Source organism: Lissotriton helveticus, chromosome 7, assembly GCF_964261635.1.
Source record: "Lissotriton helveticus chromosome 7, aLisHel1.1, whole genome shotgun sequence".
Taxonomy (NCBI): Eukaryota; Metazoa; Chordata; class Amphibia; order Caudata; family Salamandridae; genus Lissotriton; species Lissotriton helveticus.
The window spans coordinates 495842438-495866339 of NC_136068.1; the positions used below are offsets into that span (position 1 = coordinate 495842438).

Genomic DNA, 23902 nt, shown 5'->3' on the forward strand with positions numbered 1-23902 from the left:
GGCAGTCTGCTGGTCAACATCAACAGCGGCAGCAGCAGCAGCAGTACAGGCAGCCCTTCCAGAAGCGACAGGGTGGTAGAGGTCGTCAACAGTCCTCTACCGCGACCAAGGGCCCGGCCGGGTCCCGTCCCTGAGCTGTTACTTCCCCCTCGTCCGTTACCCGCTCCGGTGGGGGGAAGCGTTCAATTTTTTCTGGCAGAGTGGAGAAAAATTACTCAGGACAAGTGGGTGCTGAATATTGTTTGCAATGGATACAGTCTACGTTTCACCAGCCCTCCTCCATCGATTCCTCCCGTCAGCTCGCAGTATCAACTGCGCGAGCTTCAGACGGAGGCGGACGTTCTGCTACGGAAAAGGGCGATCGAAGACGTACCTCTGTCTCAAAGAGGAAGAGGTCTGTACTCTCGGTTCTTTCTTGTCCGCAAGAAGGACAAAAACGAGTTCAGGCCCATTCTGGATTTGCGGCAGGCAAACAAGTGGATTCGCAGAGAAAAGTTTCGCATGCTGTCGTTGCATCAGATCTACCCTCAGCTGCAACGGGGAGACTGGATGTGTGCCATAGATCTACAGGACGCATACTTCCACGTGCCCATTGCATGCAAACACAGAAAATTTCTGCGCTTTCAAGTCGGCACCAATCACTATCAGTACACGGTGCTACCCTTCGGACTGAAGTCTGCACCAAGGACATTCTCAAAATGTATGGCAGTGGTAGCGGCACACCTGAGGAAGAACAAGGTGTTTGTCTACCCGTACCTGGACGATTGGTTGATCAAAGCCTCCTCCTTCTCGGAAGCTCGAGCACACTTCCAGAAGACGTGCGTTCTCTTGAACAAGCTGGGGTTGCACATCAACATGTCCAAGTCGGTCCCGATTCCGGTGCAGTGCATCCAGTACTTGGGGGCCTCCATCAATACGCTGTCAGCAAGCGTGTCTCCTTCGGAAGAGCGACGTTTATCACTCGTTCGGAAGGCTCAGGCTCTCATGAAAACTCCGTCTACGACTGTGAGGACCGTGTCTTCTCTACTGGGATCGATGGCCTCTTGCATCTTTCTCACTCCTCACGCACGGCTACAGATGCGACCTCTGCAGGAGTGCTTGGAGGATCAGTGGGACCAGAGGAGAGGTTCTTGGGACGACAGGATACGCCTGTCTCTACATGCTCTTCAGTCTCTGAAGTGGTGGTGCTCGAAGGAGAATCTCCTCAGAGGCGTTCCTTTCCACAAGGACATTCCCACACAGACCATCGTGACGGATGCGTCTCTCCAAGGTTGGGGGGCGCATTCCGGAGACCTGCAAATTCAAGGGACGTGGTCCCCGACGGAGTCCACGTACCACATCAATTTCCTGGAACTGAGAGCTGTTCACTTGGCACTGAAGGCCTTTCATCCGTCCTTTCAGACCAACTCTCTGCTTGTTCAGACGGACAACACGACAACGATGTATTACCTCAACAAGCAGGGGGGCTCGAGATCGCGCACTCTGTCGCAGGAGGCGCAGGCGATCTGGCACTGGCTTCTGGCTCGAGGACTGTCGATAACGGCCACCCATCTGCCAGGTGTGCAGAATGTTCAGGCAGACGAACTGAGCAGAATCGTGCAGGAAAACCACGAATGGGTCATAAACGACGAAGTACTAGGAGAAGTCTTCGCAAGGTGGGGAACTCCAGACGTAGATCTGTTTGCCACCGCCGAAAACAGCAAATGCCGAGGCTTCGCCTCCAGGTACTACCAACCAGGGACGCTGGGGAACGCGTTGTGGATCAACTGGTCGACCAGCTTTCTGTACGCTTTTCCACCAATTCCCCTGATTCCGGCGGTTCTCATCAAGCTGTCCCAGTCCAGGGCGAGAATGATTCTGATTGCCCCGGAATGGCCCAGACAGTGGTGGTTCACGGACCTGCTTCACCGTTCTCTCCTTCCTCACATGAAGCTGCCGTGCAGGCCGGACCTTCTCACGAAGTTCGGGGGGCGGATGGTGCACCCCAACCTCTCGTCTTTGAGTTTGGCGGCATGGCTCCTGAAATAGTGCAATATGGCCATCTGAATCTCCCAGAGGATTGTATGGGCATACTGAAGGAGGCTAAGCGACCTTCCACTAGGACTTCCTATGCTTACAAGTGGAAGAGGTTTTGCATCTGGTGCAAGTCTAAGAACTATGACCCTACGTCATGCAAGGAAGATGTCATCCTTCCATATCTGCTTCATCTGGCGCAGTCGGGCCTTAATGTCCATTCCATTAAGGTTCATCTGGCTGCTTTGACTGCCTACAGGAAAGGCCCTTCACAGACTTCCTTTTTCCAGATCCCTGTGATCAAAGATTTTTTGGAAGGCTTGAAGAAAGTGTTCCCTCCTGTCAGGCTTCCTTCGCCTTCATGGGACTTGAATGTGGTGCTGTCCAGATTGATGAAGGAGCCTTTTGAACCCATTCATAAGGCTTCGTTGCAGCACCTGTCCTGGAAGGCGGCGTTCCTAGTGGCCATTACATCGGCCCGCAGGGTGAGTGAGATTCAGGCATTGTGTTGCCAGGAACCTTATACTGTATTTCATAATGCTAAAGTTGTTATGCGTACTCACCCTAAGTTTCTTCCCAAGGTTGTTTCTGATTTTCATATCAATCAGACTATCACTTTGCCTACGTTCTTTCAGAACCCTTCCTCTCCGGCGGAAAGGTCTTTACATTCCCTGGATGTGCGGAGGGTGCTGAAGTTTTATCTGGATAAGACTAAAGATATTCGTAGGTCAGACCAATTGTTCATCAATTATGGCTCAGTCAGGACGGGTCTTGCTACCTCTAAACAGTCCATCTCTAGGTGGATTGTGTCCTGCATTCAGTTGTGTTACTGCAAAGCTAATAAGACCTTAGGGGGCAAACCTAAGGCTCATTCCACCAGGGGCAAGGCTGCTACGACAGCTATGCTCCGTAATGTTCCCATTGCAGAGATCTGCAAGGCGGCCACTTGGAAGTCGGTCCATACCTTTGCTAAGCATTACTGCCTGGACTCTGATGCCAGGGCAGACGCTCAGGTTGGGCAGGCTTCGCTGCGGAATCTGTTCGCACAGTAGTGGCGTTATTTTACTCTCCACCGCCGCTTGGTGTGGGGATGGGCTTGCCATTCTATTCACTAGATTATGACTATACACAGAGATCCCCTACTACAGAAGGAGTAGTTTCTGTCCTGTAACTCCAGTTCTGTAGTAGGGGTATCTCTGTTATAGTCATAAGCGCCCTCCCGCCTCCCCGGTGGAGTGTTGTTCATGATCATAATGCTACAGGTCTGGCGTTTTTCTACGCCTTCGAAAAGAACTGAGGCTAAGTTGGACCTGCTATGCATTCTGGGATACTGAGAGAAGGTTCTGGAAGGTTCTCTTAAAGGCACAGTATCCTAATTAAGCCACATAATGGCAGCCTATGGGGCTTGTCTGTCCAGGTTCTTCTCTCTATCATTCCTGAGGGATTTTGCTGTTAAGCAAGGGAAATCTGTACAGGCTTTGCTGTTTTGTGGATTTTATGGTGGAAATTTCTAGTTGAAGTACTGGACAGTGTAGCCTTTTGGCTGCATTATCTGTCTTTAAATTCTCTCTTAAGTGTCTATGCATTTTCTGCATTTTTTGACACTGTAAGAGATTATTTTTGATTGCTCCGGGGTCCACGCACATGGGCGGGACTATTCACTAGATTATGACTATAACAGAGATACCCCTACTACAGAACTGGAGTTACAGGACAGAAACTACTCCTTCTACCACATACATAGCCCTCACTACTGATGAAGATGACCCTTCAGCAACTGTTGCCACAAATACAGCAACTTGATACAAGAAGTGAGCGACCCAGATTACCCTTGAGGGCTTGGGTAGTTAAATGAAAGGGTGAAGGTGCCTTCAAGGGAATTTGTTTAAAAGAATATTTATAATTTTCAATATGATTTGTTCAAGAATTAATTAATAATCCTCATCAGAATATAAATCAACAGAATTCAATTTAAATCAGACAAACAACATGTATAACAAACATAACCACAAACCAGGTGTATAGAAAAAGAATTTTATCAAAAAATTATTTAAAACAATTCATCTAATATACAGAAAATGATATAGGACTGCAGGTTGACACTTAGTATATGTACGAACAACTCAACAGAACCTATGAACGCCTATCCCAAAAGTATAATGAAAAAACAAACAGGATGAAGCGGAGGTCGACGTTTCGGTCTCCTACAGAATACTTGATGAGACCATCTTCAGGACTGATGATACTTAAATCTGTATAATGTGCAATGTAATCTACACAAAATAAATCTGACGTTGTGTAGCTTCACCTTCACAGAGCTCACGTCGATACAATAAATTAATAACGGAGGCCACCAAGGCGTGAGTCCTGTAACCATCAAATAGGTGGATCAAGCTGAAGTTTGCGGCGCTCGGTGCGCTCGATGCGTCAATCAGGCAGAGGTTCAGCCGAATAGATCAAGCAAAATGAATCTGACGTTGTCTGGCTTCAGCTTCAGAAAGCTAATGTCAATGCGATCGTTTACTACCAGAGGTCCACAAGGCGCGAGTCCTGTTATCATCAGATAGGCGGAACCGCTGAAGCCAGACAACGTCAGATTCATTTTGCTTGATTTATTCGGCTGAACCTCTGCCTGATTGACCCATCGAGCGCACCGAGCGCCGCAAACTTCAGCTTGATCCACCTATTTGATGGTTACAGGACTCACGCCTTGGTGGCCTCCGTTATTAATTTATTGTATCGACGTGAGCTCTGTGAAGGTGAAGCTACACAACGTCAGATTTATTTTGTGTAGATTACATTGCACATTATACAGATTTAAGTATCATCAGTCCTGAAGATGGTCTCATCAAGTATTCTGTAGGAGACCGAAACGTCGACCTCCGCTTCATCCTGTTTGTTTTTTCATTATACTTTTGGGATAGGCGTTCATAGGTTCTGTTGAGTTGTTCGTACATATACTAAGTGTCAACCTGCAGTCCTATATCATTTTCTGTATATTAGATGAATTGTTTTAAATAATTTTTTGATAAAATTCTTTTTCTATACACCTGGTTTGTGGTTATGTTTGTTATACATGTTGTTTGTCTGATTTAAATTGAATTCTGTTGATTTATATTCTGATGAGGATTATTAATTAATTCTTGAACAAATCATATTGAAAATTATAAATATTCTTTTAAACAAATTCCCTTGAAGGCACCTTCACCCTTTCACAAATACAGCAACAGCATTTCACCTCGTGTGGCACTGATGTCCCCTTACTGGAAAATGCACCACCTTCCTGTTACATGATGACTTACTTATCGTCTCTCCTCCCAGAATCCCTTGAAGCACAACTCCTGGAAGCCCACCATAATCCACTGTGTTTGTTCAGTTCTTCTTCTGCCCCCAGGCTTACAGAGACAGCGAGACTCCTCACTTGTTAGGGCCGGCCCTCTCACCGGACCGCAGTCTCCCGACTGCATGATGCCGCCGTGCACCCTACCTCACCCAGTGGCCTCAAATCAGCTGGTTCGGGGTGCTCTGAAATAATTTACCGGCAGGCGGCATGGCAATAAATACTGTAGTTCCCGAGTCTGGCCTGCCCCAGCATGGGCGGCCTTGATTGGCAGGACATGTCTGAGGTACGAACAGCAGTGAGCTGCGAGCCAGCGGCCAGGCCCGAAAACCAGTGAGGCTGAGCAAGCAGATGAGCCAGTTCGCAGCAGAGTCCTCACAAAATCTAATAACTCCCCGCGATGTTAGCAGGACACTGCGTCACATCCTCTTGCGGTGCTGCGGCCAGTCTGAGACTGTCACTCAGCCCCACGGCGCCATGGAAATCAAAGATATATACATTGTAGCACTTCTGACTGACTGTCACTTAGAGGCGGAGGGAGCCTGCTCTGCTACTGGAAGTGCCACAAGCCTGCGGGAGCAGCCTGCGCAGGCACTGGACCTTGCAGCCAGCTGCCACACACAGAGTTGTTTGTAGCGTGCTTTCTGTGACAGTTGAGACTACTGCATTATGCGTGACAATGCATTTCAGTGCAGTGATGTGGAGCACAACACTGAAATGGATTAGTTGAACACCTGTTGCGTGGTACTTTGAAGCACTGAGTTATTGGTATACAATTCTGAAATTAAGTTTCCTCAACACAGCTCAATGAGGATCACAGCCAATGTTAGCTTAAAATTAGATTTCACACATTGGATTCATCTCTGGCTCTCGATGTCATCACAGGCTCAAGTTTAGGAAGATAGCACTATAGAAGAGGTTCCATGGCTCCCTTTTAAAGAAGACAAAACTATGGGCATTCTAGGCGTTCCACAAGAGTCAAAGCCCGAGGGGACCTTCATTCAGAATATCAAACAAAACTGGTATTTTCACACCATTTCCAAATTGTGCAGTCATTTTGAACTCGCTCATCTTATCGCCCAGGACAAACTTCGCTAGCTACCTTATGGAGAGCTTTGTGAGAATGAAAGACTACATGTTTCAAAGCTATGCAGATCAGAAAAGAGAAGGTAACACCACACTAAGTAAAACTGCACTATGTGGTGTTCGTATTTCTCCAGGTGATTTAACACACACAAAAGGGAGTGCCTCAAGAGTCGAACAATTGCATTATAGAGGTTGCTCTCTTTTTTCTCCTCCTTTCACATTGAACACATAATTCTATGGTCTCGATCCCAATATACTCTTCTACAAGACCAAAATTAAAATATCAATGAAACAGCCCGGCCAACGTGTGTCGTCCTCTGAAAGGACTTCATCAGGGTTTATGAATTTGTTTGCAGAAATATTCACATTCAACTCTGAGTGAGGGAATCAGTTCTCCCAGAGATTATTGCAGTAGTCATATTGCTCCTATATTATCGTAGAATAACTGAAGGCCATATATTAACAATGCAGCTTAATATCCACACCCTATTTGGTTCTGTAGGCTCAGACCGGCTAGCACGACGTGCCACCACCTCAAGTATTGGACTGTGGTTTGGGTCTCAAATAAAAAGGAAAATGCAATAGCTGAAGGAAATCAGCAGAGAATCAATACATCTCTGTTTTCTACAGGAATACCTTGGACTGTAACTACTGATATAGCGTGCAGAAAGATGGGCGTACTTTAGAAGGTTCAACTGATGCACATGCAGAGCTCAAGTTTACCACCAAATTCGTCCTTGAATAACTTATCGAGAGCACGTTCTGTGCTTTGTAATTTGGACTTGTAGCCCTGTATCCCATTTAAAAAACGACAAATACAAGGCACGGCATGCAAAGTAAAATCCTGGCCTTGATGTCTTAGTCATGCATGGCTCTGGAGAACTCAAGAGTGCTGTATCTGCTCGCACCCCATTCTGCCACTGCAAAACTGCAACCCGCCCACCATAGAAGGCCCACCTACAAGTACAACCCCAGAGTTCCCAATGGATTAATCTGTTAGACACTCAGAGGGTCACTGCATAGTGCACAGTCTACCCAACGGCCAGTGTCGGATTGGGATCACAATTCGGCCTGGGCACTCCCACAAAAGTGTCCCACATTCGCAGATCGTCCCTTTAATGTATCACCATCTGTTAGTCTCATTGGAATCTGGCCAGTTATTTTTTGTTAATTAATATTTTGTATTTTTATACAGTGTGAACTCGGCCTTAAGGCATTAGCGCAATGTACAAGAGCACACATTACACAATTCATTCCTCAAGGCTTAAACTCTATGGCCCAGTGGGTGATAACTCTGCTTCTGGCCAGGCAGGTCACATGAGGCAGGGTGCTGAGATGCGAATACACCAAAGGCCAAAGCAACACCTGGACCCAGCCTCAGGTTGCAGCATGGCAGGGGAGTGCCCATGAGGATGCTGGCACCCCATTACAATGGCCTGGCGGGAACCGGTAAGACATTAAGTCTCTGGGGCCGGTTTGCAGAGGCTTAAAAAACCGGCCCCCAGGTGACCCTGAGGCACCGACCCATCGCCCAATGCCCGCCTTCCCAAGCCGAGCCCCCAAACGGCACCTGTTAGTCTTCGGAGCTCCCACAAGGGAGCTGCACAGCTCACAGTCTCCATTCGGGGCCCTCTACGTGGAGCCTAATCTGCTACAGGCCTTTTACCAATTCGGAGATCGCATCCTGCAGGCTCGGGGCCTCCTAGGGCGCCCTGTATTTAATTCTACGATCACACAGACAATGGTTGCATTTTCCCCAAGCACGGACCGCACCCTCCCCCAACCCCCACCCCGCACAGTCGGCCAGAATGACCCTGCACCGCTCCAAACCTGCAGCACAAATAACAATTTCCTAGTGGGACCACCGAACGTCCGATCTTCAAAATACAGCTTCAAATCTCTCCTACAGCCCGGCTCCTCGCACAGCTGGTAGGGCTTTAGAGAGCCCCTGTACTGCTCGGTTATGAGCTCCCAGTACTATCCCCTCTCAGCCAGCCTCACCGGAAGCCCTGTGGCACGGGCTGTTTATGAAAGTAGCTCACTTATTGTACATTTTGTCCTTCACCGACCAGAGCCAAAATTAAACAAGAACTGTCCCGGTATGGGGGCGTTCCTTGCGTGCCTGAACTCTACAGCACGCCGGGAGGCGCCAGGAACACGCAACAACAGGAGGGGTAAAGGCACTTAGAGTCAAGAGGAGCGGATGGGATAAAAAATACTTATGTTGTATGCCCAACTAGACATGGTTAGCGAATGGGAACAGTGGGGGCTTCATGCAGAGCTGTGGCCCTCAAAGAGCTCTCAAGTATCTTGTGTCCATGCGTGAACAGCGCACCCAATCCAAGATCTAAAGAGCATTATGGGGCTTCGTGTCCTGCTTTTCTAATGAGATAAGAAAAGAACTACAAATCCCGCAACGCAAACATAAAATACTAGTCTGGCTGAGCTGCGAATGACTGGAACTGGGAAACTGGAGAGCTCTGCCAAGACTGTAACAGATGTATTGAGTGACACTTAAGCTCATTCTCCAAACAGAGGAATAGTTTTGAAAAATGTATCTTTCATTCACAAAGGAGAACAGATAAAAAATAGAAATAAACACATTTATAGTACTCACGCTATTAGGCGAAATAATACAAGTAAAATAGGCCCCAATGGCCAATGCAAATGCTAAGTAAAGGTCGGAGTGTTCTTAAGTGTGGTTGTGGGACTCCCCACGTCTTAGGTCTTTCATTCTGGACCGTGTTTGCAATGTTCATGCAAGTGCACTAGATAGGGTGTTACAGTATAACAAGGATGCTACTACACAGCTGCGTTTTGCCCTAGTTTGTCAGTGGCACTGGAACTGAGTGCAAGGCGAGACAACTGTCGGATGCCCCACAAGACTCACCTGGGCTTGTGAAGCAATTCCGCAGAGACGACAAGAACCACCGCCCCTGTACCCAACTGACCCATGTGGGGAGTGGCACCCGGCAAGGATGAGATGGATCCAGGGTTGGGGGCCAAATAAGGATTGGAGAGGTCTTTGGTGGAAGTGGAGTAGGGTAGGGTCTTGGCACGGCTGAGGGAACAAGAAAAGACCCAATTAGGATAAGGCACTACTCCTGCTTTGGAGCAAACCACAAAACACATGCAGGAAGGAGCCCCTGTTCCCAAAACTCACCAAGGTGCACTATGCGTGTAGGACCAAGGAAAGAAAGGTCAGCAAGTTAGCGCCCAGGCGCTTCAGCAATGTCATAAAGTATAGCGCTCCTGCGCAAGAAATGAGAAAAGCAAGAAAAACCACCAAACGACAAAATAACCCAGGATAAAGCGCTCCTGCGCGGTGAATAATAACCAAGGGAATAGCGCTCCTGCACAATGTCTGACCATAAGAAATCAGCGCTCCTGCGCAATGTGTCCCAAGACCAAGGCTCCAGGGTAAGCTCTATAGCACGGCCCAGTACTTGTTCAAACAGCGCTCCTGCGCAACATGTATATGATCAACAGAGCTCATGCGCTCAACTAAACAGTAATTGCAGCAGCGCTCCTGCGCGGCTGCATGTGAAGAGGAATGCTCAGGTGATATGCTCAATAGCGCTCCTGCGCGATATGAACACACACGGGGAAAACAACAATTGAAATACCAAAAGCGGCAAAGGATAAATGTCACGAACAGCGCATCTGCACAGAATGCGTTACCGTGACTCGAATCTCCGGTGAGGACTTCAAGGGCGTTACGACGAGAAGCGGAACAGTCCTCTGCAGTCTGCTGGGCTCTGGACAGGATACACTCATAATCAGAAGCACCGATCCGGCGGAGAGTAACGCATTTAAGCGTTTAACCCCGGAAGTGCTTCTAGGTGGCGAAGAACTAGACCAGGACCTCACTTTCGCCCGGAAGTGAGGATTTCCGAGCCTGCATGTGTCTTGCGGTCCTTATATATAATTATAGCACAAAACATTTAAAGCACCATGAATTATTATTAGTATGGTGCAGGTCCGGAAATGGTACTCATTATCCTGAATAAACAAGAATCAAAACTATGTGTCATAGTTTGGGGGCATGCAGTGCAGCAGTTTAAGGAATAAAAAGACGTGATTCATAATGCATATATCGCCATAAAAACACAGGCCATAGGGCTCTTGCGCTATTATTATAACCCTTGCGGTACCCAATACGCCATGTAGACCGCAGAAGCCTTTGGGCGCCTCCTACACGGACTGTAGTAGTTACCGAGTCCCAAAATGATGACGCAGGGCCTCCGTGGAGGACTCACCAGTCATGTATCCACAAGTCCTAGGCTAGCTTGTAACCAGTGGCACAGTGAGCAAGGGACCCACATCTGTGCATACCCATCCCTCTTAGGGGTAGAAGTGATACGCAAACAAACCATTGACGGAATGCTGAATAAATCATACATTCACCCCCGTCAAGAGAGCTGCGTTAAATCCATCGTTCTTTTGCTGACTAAGGCCAAGATGTAGGTCGCCAAATACCGGTCGGTAACGGCCGATTTCGGCCGTTACCGACCGGTATTTGGAGTTTGAGATGTAGGGGGCCTAAATTTACAGAATCGGTAAAGTTACAGATTCAGTATATTTACCGATTTGGTAAAATACCGAATCGGTAAATTTACTGATTCTGTAAATCCAGATGTAGGGGGCACTGAAAACAGTGCCACAGGCTCTTAGGAATTCGTTATTTACCACCAAATAATACTTGGTGGTAAATAATGAATTTCTGTGTACATGCACATCTGTGCATGGACACTGGTGCCATGTGGCACACATACATGCCCTAAGGGCATGTATGTGTGTCACATTGCACACAAGCCAGAATCAGGGGTGCAACAGGGTGTCAAAGTGACACCCTGTCCCCCTTGTAAATTCGGTAATTTTACCGAATCTGTATTTACCGATTCTGTAATTGACATTGATTCCTATGGGCCTCAAGGCCCGTAGGAATCAATGGCAATTACCGAATCCGTAAATACCGATTCGGTAATTAAATTGGTAAAAATACCAACATCCCGATTGCCAGTTCTTAAATACCGAATCGGTATGATTCGGTATTTAAGAATCGGTAATCGGGGATTACCTACATCTGGCCCCAAGTCATTCCAGTTTAGACCCAGCTATATGCAAATCAGTCTTGACACTGCTTCTCATGGGAACAGTCCAGACCAAACTGCCAAGCCAGGTCCTCCCTGAACCGGAAATATCTTCATAGCAGCAGGACGCCTATTTTGTGTATCAGTGTGTTATATAAATCCTCAAATCAGTCAATCACCTTAAAGCTGCTGAGGACATCAAGGGGCCAAGAGCTTGGCAGTCTATCAAGGGGACACTTTAGGTGCGAGTACATCGCACTATGGTCATGGAATCCACACAGCACCATGAGGAGGGGGCCTGGATCCACTTCTTGGATGTCAAATCATGTAGTTCAAAGACCCCTTCCCTACTTTGTTACTACCAGAAGGGGATTGGGCTTTGTGTACTAGTGGATGGGAAGAAGGGAGCTTGGCACAGTGGATAACAAGACTAGGGCTAGGAGGATAGGGCTAGGAGGATACTCGAGGCTGCCACAGATCATTTTGGAAACATGCTGCATGGTTAAGTGGCATGGGAATAATTGTCAGAAGGATCAGACTGAGCAGTAGGCAACTCAAAAACTCAAGCACCATCCTGTCGGAGAGCAAAGGTCCACCCAATCAGCACTCTGTGCACAGGCCCTTCATAATCAAACCTACATTAAAGTAGGACATGACAAGCAGACTCGCATGAACTTCCAAGACGACATTGCAAAATGTCACTAGCTGTGGCACAGACTCTTAGTCACCCCTGAACCTCACGCAATAGCTATGATGTGCGCGGCCCTAGTTATGTGTACATATAGCGTCTGCCTCGGCTATGAGCTGTGCACTGCAGCAGTTAATGGTGCAGACGTTTCACAGACAAAATGCTTGCACCGGCTGCACACACGGCCGTGTGCGTTTAATCTGTATCGTTGTAAGGTTTTATGTGCGCACACGTACCTTATCCTTTCTATGTTACGGGAAGATAAACATGCACATGATGTAAAACAGGAAAATCAACCTCTGTACAGATTGTATGCCTTTGTCCCCTGCTCTTAGAAGCTCACAGGCAGTTATTGCGTGCTTTTTTTTTTAAACAACCTGAAGGCGCAGACGTGACGTGAACCTGGCGCATGCAGCCTTGAAAATTAGACTGGTGAAATTTCTCTCTGTATTTCAGGAAAAACTTTGCATTCTACACAGTTAGAAAAACAAACTGCACATCATGCATGGAATGTATGCCCCTATGGACAGTCGCACAGTAACGTACATACATACGCACCTTACGGCACTTTTCGCATGGACATTTTTGCGAACATCTGGTAGCATCACACACCACCGAGTAAGACCTTGCTGGTACTTTATGCATTGAGAAAGAATATGTTAATTGAATTACCTTTAGTGACTGTGGTAGTTCTGCCTATATGTCATTCTAGTTGCTGCAGATTGTATTTTAACCATGAATTTTATAATGGTCTACTTTTTGTAATGGTTTTTAGTGAAAGTTTTGCAAAGATTTCAATTAATCGTGCCATAAACTTGAAAACCATACATGCGATGTAAACGTACCGAACACACGCAAAAACACAAATACATGGTTGCTCATTGAAATTCACAGTTGCACATCCATTTAATATGCCTGGTAGCTCCTGAAAGGTTGGGCCATGCAGGTATGTAACCACTTCTATGTCTGTGTTTTAATACGCAATACTTTTCAGTGCAACAGAAGACCCGAACGTCATTTAAAGTGCTGCAGCTGATGCCCTTTGCGTGCTGTTGGTACCCCTGACACTTAAAAACCCTTTTGTTTTTCTAGTTCCCTTCTCCAGGCACTTCTATCAATCGTTTTGCAGTAAGTCGAAGGCTGTCAATCAAGGTGCTAACAAAAATGAAACGCTGTAGTATATTTGGAGTCAAATTGTGTGATGCCACTTCTGCTACCTTGGGTATTGGGACACAAACAAACACTCCCACCTCTACTGCGATGAAGATGCGTGTGCACTAACGCACACGTGCAAATGCTAAAAAGTAGATTAATTATTAGTGTGTCTGTCACCTTTCGCTCTTGCATAATATGGCTGCTTGAATTGAGGAGTTTCTGAACAATTGGTGAGCAAAGATATGAAAACTGAAAAATAAAATTAAACCGGGCTGGAAAGGCCTCGGTGACACAGGTGGCCCTAATTTCCCCTTTTTATTTCCCACATGTTGGCTCACAGATGGTATACAATGGTAACCACGCATTTTTTACAACGCGGTACCGTTACCACGCTACTTTTACCACGCAAGTCGATACAACGACTTGCGCTGGGGGGCGCTCCAGGATAGTAAATAGATTAATTTACTATCCAACTCCTTTCCCTAGAGTCCACGGGGACTGGAGTTGGAATAGTAAATTAAAAAATTTACTATCCAGCGCCCCTCCACGCAAGTCGTTGTAACGACTTGCGTGGTAAAAGTAGCGTTGTAACGGTACGCGTTGTAAAAGTACGCGTGGTACCGTCCTATATCCCTCACAGATTGTTGAGTACACAGGGCAGACCTTCCATGGTGCAACAAGTGCAAGGAGGCATGGTATTCCAAGCCTCTTGCAAAGGCTTCGCCCTACACACTCCATGAAAGGCAGTGTAACAGAGTGAGACATTCTTACAGGTGCGGTTTCTGATTGGCTGGGGTATACACCGTAGCCAGGCAGAGCCCACCACTGTAGTCAGGGCAAGTAAGTTACACACCAAAGATAATCTGAGCTCACCCTTGGGTAGCTTGGCGCAAAGTAGGCAGAGTTATCATCAGAGGCACTGTGTAAAGCATTTGCACAACACTCGCACAGTGACACAGTTAATACACCACTAGAGACTCCCCAAGTGATCATATAAAATATAGATTGTATAGAATACATAAATCTAGACCAAAATGACATGAATGATAAATACTGTGCATAGTATTCTAATACGGAGGTAGTATTTGTTATCGTGCCATGCAAGGAAAGAAACAACATACATTATCATCAGGGCATGAAATGCAGCAGTTAGAGCACATCAGTAACTGTACACAGGTCCATATACCCCTGCACTCCTATTAGCAGGGTTACAGTAATAATTCTGGCCTTTCTGACATAGATACTTTAGAAAATAGAGTAGAGAACTACGGCACTTGAAACGAAACCCCTACTCCTTAGGATCCGGTAATTCTGTAATGAAATCTTAAAGCGGCCTTGTGCTGTTCTCGAGGGCACATTTTTTAGGTCTTTCCCAATGAATAAAGCAAAAATGCTTCCGGGGCTCGTCGCAACGGGGAGGGGGGGGAGGGGGGGCTCACCCACACTGCAGAACTTAGTTGGCCGTGCAGGGTAATCACAATGTGGCTGCCCACAAGCATGGTGTGCAGCTGCCACTACCCCATGAAACTCCGCTCCGGTTCCAGAGTGGGGACGCTTCCGCAGCAGTGCGGGACGGCAAAATCTCCTCCATAGTACCTGGTGAGGTCTGGTGTCCCTCACAACCCACACAGGACAGTGCTTAATGGGACTCCCCTCTCCGTTCAGCGGCCTGCCAAGAGCGCAGAACCGCTTACAGGGGCCACCCAGACCTGTTGAAACTCCCAGACTTCCTCGTATGAGGCCACAGGGTTGGAGCGAGCAGCCGATGATCTCCGATGCCAGGCCGAGTGAAGGGGCTGCACCAGGTCACGCAGGTCCAGACGGTGCCGCTGAATGCTGGGAGTAGCGATCTCCCTCACAGAGTACTGGGCCAGGGCTAGGCGTTGCTCGAGTCGATGCTTCCACACCAAAGGGCAGTAAGAGGATCGGCGCCTATTTGGACTTAGAAGTGGCCACAAGCGAAAATTGTGTACTTGAGGGAGGTGCGCATGGCGCGCCGGGCTCAGCAGGAGCTTGGGCAGGTGTTGAACTTCCCAGGCCCCCTTGACTTGTACAGGGGCACTTATGTCAGCCGTCACTTCGGGAGTACCAAGTGCTCATCGCGGGCTTCACTGTAGAACTCGAAGGCAAAAGACCATGCCTCACTTTCAGGCCGGCAAAATAAAGTGTGCAACACACACTTGTGAAGAAAAGAAAGGCAAAGAACAGTAAACAGCATTCACCAAGCACTGGCCTAGGGTGACCAACCGTCCGTAAATTTCACGGACAGTCCGTAATTTTGGCCGTCTGTCCGTTGTCCGTGAAGGATTCTTTAACGGACGCCATTTGTCCGTAATTTTAACAGGGCACAGCTTCCACCCACCTGACTCTTTGACTCCGAGGCTGTTCCAAAGCTCAGACACCGAGCAGCATTGGAGGCACAGCGGGATGGCAACGCCTCACACCTTCAGCCGTGATGAGCTGTTAAGAGGTGCTTGACGTGACTGCGAGGGAGGCTGCAGGTTCAGGAGCAGGGGCATCCATTCAGATGCAAACAGCCCTGAATGCGCCATGTCTCTGCAATTTAGAGGGGCCTCACACATTCCATTTCTACCCAGGGCCCCAAACATCCTAGACTCGGCCAGTTTACACCGAGGCAGCACGTGGTTCTCTTCACAGAGCTTAATTACTGTCACTAAATTGTAAGCAAACCATGGTTCTTCAAACATGCAGTTTATAATGTAATACAATTAAGAAATGGCACAACCACACCCACACTGATTAACAAAGTATGGAGGACAATGAGTTAAATCAGTTCTCTTAGAGCATGGGTACTCACAAACTTTCTCTCGGGGGCCAAAATTATAGTGTGGTTTGTGTCCGAGGGCCGCACCGGTGGGGCGGGGTCAGTGGGGTAGGGGGCGGGGCTAGAGCAACAAAAAAAACTCTTACCATGAGGTTGATCACAGGTCCCTGCAGCGGACGCCTTCGTCCACTGAGCCACCAGACCCGGCATACACACATCTCTCTCTCTCTCGGTCTCTCTCTCTCTCTCTCTCTGTCTCTCTCTCTCTCTCTCTCTCTGTCTCCCTCCTTCTCTCTGTCTCCCTCCTTCTCTCTAGCTCTCTCCCTCTCTCTCCCTCTGTCTCACTCACTCCCTCTCTGTCTCCCTCTGTCTGTCTCTCTCTCTCTCTCCCTCCCTCTGTCGCCCTCCCTGTCTCACTCCCTGTCTCCATCCCTCTCCCTCTCTGTCTCCCTCTCCCTTCCTCTGTCTCCCCCTCCCTTCCTCTGTCTCCCCCTCCCTTCCTCTGTCTCCCCCTCCCTTCCTCTGTCTCCCCCTCCCTTCCTCTGTCTCCACCTCCCTTCCTCTGACTCCCTCTGACTCCCTCTGTCTCCCTCTCCCTCCCTCCGTCTCCCTCCCTCCGTCTCCCTCCCTCCGTCCGTCTCCCTCCCTCCGTCTCCCTCCCTGTCTCCCTCCCTCTCTGTCTCCCTGTCTGTCTCTCTCTGCCTGTCTCCCTCTGCCTGTCTCCCTCTGCCTCCCTCCCTCTGCCTCCTTCCCTCTGCCTCCTTCCCTCTGTCTCCCTTCCTCTGTCTCCCTTCTCCCTCCCTCTGTCTCCCTTCTCCCTCCCTCTGTCTCCCTTCTCCCTCCCTCTGTCTCCCTTCTCCCTCTGTCTCCCTTCTCCCTCCGTCTGTCTCCTTCCATCTGTCTTCCACTGTCTGTCTCCCACGTCTGTCTCCCTCTTTCTGTCTCCCCCCCCACTGTCTGTCGCCCTCCCTCTGTCTCCCTCTCTGTCTCCCTCTCTGTCTCCCTCTCCCTCCCTCTCCCCGTCTCCCTCCTTCTCCCTGTCTTCCTCTGTCTGTCTCCCTCCTGCCTCTGTCTCCCTCCCTCTTTCTGGCTGTCTCCCTCCCTCTGGCTGTCTCCCTCCCTCTGGCTGTCTCCCTCTTTCAGGCTGTCTCCCTCTTTCTGGCTGTCTCCCTTTTTCTGGCTGTCTCCCTCCCTCTGGCTGTCTCCCTCCCTCTGGCGGTCTCCCTCTTTCTGGCTGTCTCCCTCTTTCTGGCTGTCTCCCTCTTTCTGGCTGTCTCCCTCTTTCTGGCTGTCTCCCTCCCTCTGGCTGTCTCCCTCCCTCTGGCTGTCTCCCTCCCTCTGGCTGTCTCCCTCCCTCTGGCTGTCTCCCTCCCTCTGGCTGTCTTCCTCCCTCTGGCTGTCTTCCTCCCTCTGGCTGTCTTCCTCCCTCTGGCTGTCTTCCTCCCTCTGGCTGTCTTCCTCCCTCTGGCTGTCTTCCTCCCTCTGGCTGTCTTCCTCCCTCTGGCTGTCTCCCTCCCTCTGGCTGTCTCCCTCCCTCTGGCTGTCTCCCTCCCTCTGGCTGTCTCCCTCCCTCTGGCTGTCTCCCTCCCTCTGGCTGTCTCCCCCTTCTGGCTGTCTCCCCCCTTCTGGCTGTCTCCCTCTTTCTGGCTGTCTCCCTCTTTCTGGCTGTCGCCCTCTTTCTGGCTGTCTCCCTCCCTCTGGCTGTCTCCCTCCTGTCTGTCACCCTCCCTCTGTCTCACTCTCTGTCTCCCTCTCCCTCCCTCTCCCCGTCTCCCTCCTTCTCCCTGTCTTCCTCTGTCTGTCTCCCTCCTGCCTCTGTCTCCCTCCCTCTTTCTGGCTGTCTCCCTCCCTCTTTCTGGCTGTCTCCCTCCCTCTTTCTGGCTGTCTCCCTCCCTCTGGCTGTCTCCCTCCCTCTGGCTGTCTCCCTCCCTCTGGCTGTCTCCCTCCCTCTGGCTGTCTCCCCCCTTCTGGCTGTCTCCCTCCTTCTGGCTGTCTCCCTCTTTCTGGCTGTCTCCCTCTTTCTGGCTGTCTCCCTCTTTCTGGCTGTCTCCCTCCCTCTGGCTGTCTCCCTCCCTCTGGCTGTCTCCCTCCCTCTGGCTGTCTGTCTCCCTCTTTCTGGCTGTCTCCCTCTTTCTGGCTGTCTCCCTCTTTCTGGCTGTCTCCCTCTTTCTGGCTGTCTCCCTCTTTCTGGCTGTCTCCCTCTTTCTGGCTGTCTCCCTCTTTCTGGCTGTCTCCCTCTTTCTGGCTGTCTCCCTCCCTCTGGCTGTCTCCCTCTTTCTGGCTGTCTCCCTCCCTCTGGCTGTCTCCCTCTTTCTGGCTGTCTCCCTCCTGTCTGTCACCCTCCCTCTGTCTCACTCTCTGTCTCCCTCTCCCTCCCTCTCCCCGTCTCCCTCCTTCTCCCTGTCTTCCTCTGTCTGTCTCCCTCCTGCCTCTGTCTCCCTCCCTCTTTCTGGCTGTCTCCCTCCCTCTGGCTGTCTCCCTCCCTCTGGCTGTCTCCCTCTCTCTGGCTGTCTCCCTCTCTCAGGCTGTCTCCCTCTCTCAGGCTGTCTCCCTCTCTCAGGCTGTCTCCCTCTTTCTGGCTGTCTCCCTCTTTCTGGCTGTCTCCCTCCTGTCTGTCTCACTCTCTGTCTCCCTCTCTGTCTCCCTCTCCCTCCCTCCCTCTCCCTCCCACTGTCTGTCTCCCTCCCTCTGGCTGTCTCCCTCCCTCTGGCTGTCTCCCTCCCTCTGGCTATCTCCCTCTCTCTGGCTGTCTCCCTCCCTCTGGCTGTCTCCCTCTTTCTGGCTGTCTCCCTCCTGTCTGTCTCACTCTCTGTCTCCCTCTCCCTCCCTCCCTCTCACTCCCACTGTCTGTCTCCCTCCCTCTGGCTGTCTCCCTCCCTCTGGCTGTCTCCCTCCCTCTGGCTGTCTCCCTCTCTCAGGCTGTCTCCCTCTTTCTGGCTGTCTCCCTCTTTCTGGCTGTCTCCCTCTTTCTGGCTGTCTCCCTCTTTCTGGCTGTCTCCCTCCTGTCTGTCTCACTCTCTGTCTCCCTCTCCCTCCCTCCCTCTCCCTCCCACTGTCTGTCTCCCTCCCTCTGTCTGTCTCTCTCTCGGTCTCCCTCTCCCCCCCTTTCCCTCCCCCTCTGTCTCCCTCCCCTTTTCCTCCCTCCCAGTGCCCCAGCACATTTATCTGTGAGGGGCTGCCATTACCATAATTCCCTTAAACGGGAGTGCCTGCATCTTGTTCATTGCGACGCCAGGACTGAGAAACGTTGCCTGTTTTTAAAACAATGTGGGTTCTAAAGACACTGCCCTAAGCACTAGCGCTGCTTGTCTGAAGTACCGCAATACTTTGGCACCTTCAATTGCTTACCTGCATTGGACTGAGTGGTCCCAATACTCCTGCACTGCAGGAATTGCCAGCAATAACTTAATAATTACTCGAACCAAAACACACCAGCGCTTCAACATGTGCTGACTACAGGCAAGTTTGGAATGCGTCTACATAACTCAGAAACCTTTTGGATTTGAACACCAGACGGCGTTCCTGGATTCTGCACTTGCTGCTGCTCTCATATTTAATGGAACAAGCCCCGGTGTTACAGTCTTCTTTCCCTCCCTCCCTCTCCCTTTGTCTCCGTCCCATTACCTCCGTCACCCTCTTCACCTCACCCTGCTGTGTGTCAGCCCGGGTTGAGACAGCCTCCTGGCACACACAGCCCCACCCGAGCACTTCACAAGACCATTTGTATGGTAATGAGGCCTTGCTGTATTTAACCTCTTCTTAGACCCCTGCAGCTCCACTGTGACTGTCATTGGAATCACCCGGCGGCCGGCCCCCACAGAGCAGCAGAGTCTCTTAGACTTGCGCGGCTGCCACCAGCAGTGTTTGAAGACACGATGACATTTTTTTTTAATGCACGGGTACGATGTCTGGAAGGTCGGCGGGCCGCCAGGGAAGGCTTGCCGGGCCGCAGCTGGCCCGCGGGCCGTACTATGAGTACCCATGTCTTAGAGTATCTCCTGTAAGTACTGTACATCACAGTGGGGGATGGCATTTTGGACAGAGAGCCTGTCTTCTTGTTGTCTTGTGCAGGAGGGGGTGAAGAGCTCCCTGCACGCCCACCCTGGTGGATCATGTTCCCCCTCCTGTGATGGCTCCTGCCCCCTCCTGTGATGGCTCCTGCCCCCTCCTGTGATGGCTCCTGCCCCCTCCTGTGGTGGCTCCTGTCGCCCCATGTGGTGGCTCCTGTCCCCCCCACCTGTGGTTGCTCCTGTCCCCCCCACCTGTGGTGGCTCCTGTCCCCCCCTGTGGTGGATCATGTTTCCACCCTGGGTGGCTTCTGTCCTAGTCCTGGAATGGCTCCTGCAGCGAGGGTGAAGTTCCTGATGGGCCTCTTCTCAAAAGGGCTCAGCTCAAATTAATATGAAAAGGTGGGCAAGTGAGTAAGTGAAGGGATGGGTGGATGGCTGGATGAATTAGTGAAAGGGTGAATGGTTGAATGAAGGGTTGAATAGATGGATAATGAGAGAGGATGGATGGATTGATGAGTGAGGAGAAGGATGGATGAGAGAAAATGTAAATAGCTGGATGTATGGGTGGAAGGGTAGCTAGATGAGGGGAACAATGGATGGATGAGTGGAAGGATGGATGGATGAGGGGATGGATGGATGAGGGGGTGGATGGATGAATGGAGGGGAAGAATGGATGGATGAGGGGAAGGATAAATGGATGGGAAGGATGGATGGGTGAGGGGAAGGATGGATGATGGGTGGATGAAAGGAAGGATGGATGAGGGGAAGGATGGATGATGAGGGGATGGATGATGAGGGGATGGGTGAAAAGATGGATGGATGATGAGGGAAAGGATGGATGGATGATGAGGGAATGGATGGATGATAAGGGGGTGGGTGAAAGGATGGGTGGGTGAAAGGATGGATGGATGATGAGGGGAAGAATGGCTGGATGGATGATGAGGGTGAGGATGGATGGATGAGGAGAAGGATAAATGGATGGGAAGGATGGATGGGTGAGGGGAAGGATGGAAGGATGGATGGGTGAGGGGAAGGATGGATGATGAGGGGGTGGGTGAAAGGGTGGATGGATGGATGGATGGATGATGAGGGGAAGGATGGATCGATGATGAGGGGAAGGATGGATGGATGGATGGGTGGGTGGATGGATGGATGGATGGATGGATGAGGAGTGGGTGGATGGTGGGTGGGTGAAAGGATGGATGAGTGGATTGGATGGTGGGTGGGTGGGTGGGTGAAAGTATGGATGGGTGGGTGGGTGGATGGTGGGTGGGTGGGTGGTTGGTTGGGTGGATGATGGGTGGGTGGATGAGTGAAATGATGGATGGATTGATAAGTGCAAGGGTGAATGAATGGACGTAGGAGTGAAAGGGTGGATGTAAGGATGGATGAGTGAGTGAAAGGGAGGGTAGATGGACAAAAGGATGAATAGATGTGTGAAGGAGTGAAATGATAGATGGATGAGTGATAGGGTCAATGGATGGATTCATGAGTGGATGAGTAGATGGATGGATGGGTGGGTGGGTGGATGGATGGAAGGAAGGAAGGATGGATAAGTGAAAGGGTCGATGGAGAGAGAAAGGAAGGATGGATGACTAAAAGTGTGGATGGGTGGAAGAATTAGTAAATGAAAGGATGGCTGGATTGGTGAAAGGGTAAATGGCTGGATGGATGAGTGAATGGATGGATGGGATGAAGATTGGATGGATGAGTGTACAGATGGATAGGGTGAAAGGGTGGATGGATGGATGAGTGAAAGGATGGCTGAAGGGATGGATGAGTGAAATGATAGATGGAAGGATACATGATGGATAAGTTTGCAAATGGTTGAATATGTTTGGAAATGGCTGGGCTTACTTATATACTATTGCGCGACCTCTGATGTGTCTGTAAAACTTACCTATTGTCCTGAAGTTTTGTCCTGAATTTTGACCTCCTGTCCTGAATTTGTGTCCTGAATTTTGACCCTTTGTCCTGAATTTTTACACTCACCGTCCTGAATTTGCACCAATGCCAGTTGGTCACCCTACACTGGCCACTTTGGGGAACACTTGGGGGGCACACCAGGAGCAACAAGCAGGCCAGCACATACAGATCCTGTGGAAAGTGGCAGTACCTCCAGCAGCACAATAGGCAGCATGCCAGCACAGCAAAGCAGGGAGTCTTAATGGCGCGTCTTCCTGGTAGCACAACATTCCTCACACAGTGTCTGGTTAGACCAGAGTCAGGGAGCAGCAGGCTGAAGGCAACAAGCACGAAAGCAGTCCAGATGATTCCTTTAAGTGGTTTAGCAGTCCTTCTGACCGAAGTTCAGCTCCAGCCCCAAAAGTGCCTTTTCAACATGGGGTCAGAGCCGCTGCACTTCTACTCAAAAGGTCTTTGATGTAGGGTGTGACTTCACCAGAACCTTAGAAGTGCACAACAATCCCTTTCAACCCAGCCCTGGCTCCAAACATCAGTGGAGGGTACATCAGCCCTTTGTGTGAGGGCAGGATACAGCATAAACAAATGTAAAGTGTGAACGCCCCTCTCTCTCCCAAGCCAGGAAGGCCATGGATATGCAGATGAAAGCAGATGTATCCCTGTCACACTATAAAGAAAGGAACCAGGAGCTTTATTAGGTCCAGCACACTTGCTCCTCATGTGAATAATCTATTGTTATACAAAGGTGCAGTTCCTCAACATAAACAAGACAAAAGGGTTATTAGTGTTCCAGATTTAAGGAAATATGCTCCAATAGGAGAAAGTGGCCTCACACACCCCGGGGTGATGTGTGTTCAAAGCCATTTCAGGCGTTTCTTGTAGCAGCTGTCAATCAATTAAAACGTATACTCTTCATACCGGATACATTGCCAAGAGATCAGTGAATGGTGTAAAGTCTTCAAAACAATAAAGGAATCAATCGCCAAATAGCCATGTGGAGGAGCAGCAGGAATGAAGTACCACAATCACAAAAACATAGGCAACAACTGATGTACTCATATGGCAATATACTAACTACCCTGGAGTGGAAAAGTACTTTATAAAGTTCCTGTCAAAAGACATAGGTTTCACTTTATCATCCAATGAAGACTAGGTCAGTGCTAACTGGATTGCGCAATGGATCTGCAGTATGAAGACAGAGCTTCCCAACACCTACCCTCTCGCTAACGCCCCCAACGCCCCCAACACCCTCATCAGTTCCGCCTCTCCACCCGGACTGCCCCCTGTCAACGTATTCGCCGGTTCAGCGCCAGTACCCCCCCCCCCCCAACACCGCGCCCATCATCACCTTGGACACTATTATGTCTACACTGCTCCAATTGAAAGAAGAATTACACTCCATTAAAGAGTTGCTCTTCACACACCCCAGACACCCCCCCCATCACCACCCTTACCACACCTAACACCACGCCCCCCTCACCTCCTACTCGCCCTACCACACAACACTCCACACACCGGACCTCTATCCCCCCTCGCAATACCAACAATCGCAATAACAATTGCAATCTCATCACTACCAAGCGCAATACTCCTCCTTCTACACCTAACAACACTTCCTCCTCTCCTCCTACTCGCCTCATCACACATCTTTCCCCACATTGGACTTCTACCCCCTCTTGCAATACCACCAATCGCCCCAGACGCACTTCCAACACGATCTCTGACCATGACGTACACATCCTTCTCCACTCTTACGACCCGGCTCCCCAAAAGCCACTAGCTACCAACAACATGTCCATCCCAACGATT

At 49.8% G+C, this 23902-nt stretch overlaps 1 protein-coding gene across 2 annotated transcripts in view; it reads right to left on the reverse strand.

Moving 5' to 3' along the window:
- BCKDK (branched chain keto acid dehydrogenase kinase) overlaps positions 1-23902 on the reverse strand; it is a 232964-nt gene that overhangs the window by 195402 nt on the left and 13660 nt on the right. Inside the window, exon 1 of one of the 2 annotated variants that reach the window (XM_078652494.1) lies at positions 8270-8408. The exons of the other annotated variant lie outside the window; for it this stretch is intronic. The gene's annotated coding sequence lies outside the window, so the exon portion shown is untranslated. Of the gene's footprint in view, positions 1-8269; positions 8409-23902 lie in introns of those variants that run through there. 2 annotated transcript variants of the gene reach the window in all.